The following is a 709-nucleotide window of genomic DNA, read 5'->3' as shown; positions in this document are numbered from 1 at the left end:
TTGTTGAGCTGTGCGCTCAGCAGAATCTATGTACTTTGTTGTGAGATTTGGGTGGGTGTGTGTGGACTTGATTCTGTATGTGTGCTCTTTGACGGTTTGCTTTATTTATAAAACGGGGCGAAAGCCTTTTTGGGTAATGGATGGAGTAATTGGCTGGGAGGCCTGCGTAGGAGCAAGAACGTCTTAGAATTCGCGCATGGGATTCGATGTGACTGATGGCGTTCACTCGGAAACGCTAGAATCTGGCACTAGATTTTTAACATTTTCTTCTTTGTTTTTCTATGAGGGGTGATTAATCTGTTTTTAGGGCCTTTAGTTTTGACCGTGCGCTTTGCATCGAACGGCGCAAACACGTTTGGGGACCAAAGGAAAAGGCGCAGCGTGCCCACGTTTGTCCGGGTTGCCCGATTGACGCTGTTGGCTGCGGCCGCACATCGGTGAGCGGCACCGCGGCAGCCTCGAAAAAGCCAGAAAATCCATGGAGATGGACCTGGAAGCCCAAGCTCCCATGACGCCGCGCCCGTAACCTCTCCGCTTCGGAAGCTCGTGGAGCCAGAGGGGGGCGGAGAAGCGGCGGAGACTAGGTCGTCGTACCTCTCCCCCTCCTCCTCCTCGCCTCCCCTCCCTGAAGCGCGAACTGTTGCGAAGCCCGCCATCGGGCATCGGGAGCTGAGCTCCAGTCCAGCCACCGCAAGGTAAGACAAAGCTT

The 709-nt window shown here is 54.4% G+C and overlaps 1 protein-coding gene across 4 annotated transcripts in view; it reads left to right on the top strand.

Moving 5' to 3' along the window:
- The first annotated feature begins 397 nt into the window (after nt 1–397).
- The window catches only part of LOC119323197 (mitochondrial aspartate-glutamate transporter AGC1-like), a 5715-nt gene continuing 5403 nt past the window's right edge, over nt 398–709 (top strand). For all 4 annotated transcript variants that reach the window (XR_005156178.1, XR_005156177.1, XM_037596792.1 and 1 more), the window contains exon 1: nt 398–695. The gene's annotated coding sequence lies outside the window, so the exon portion shown is untranslated. The remainder of the gene's footprint in view (nt 696–709) is intronic.

Source organism: Triticum dicoccoides, chromosome 6B (genome assembly GCF_002162155.2).
Source record: "Triticum dicoccoides isolate Atlit2015 ecotype Zavitan chromosome 6B, WEW_v2.0, whole genome shotgun sequence".
NCBI lineage: Eukaryota > Viridiplantae > Streptophyta > Magnoliopsida > Poales > Poaceae > Triticum > Triticum dicoccoides.
The sequence above is the reverse complement of the archived record's forward strand: the minus strand, read 5'-3'. Positions and strand labels throughout refer to the sequence as shown.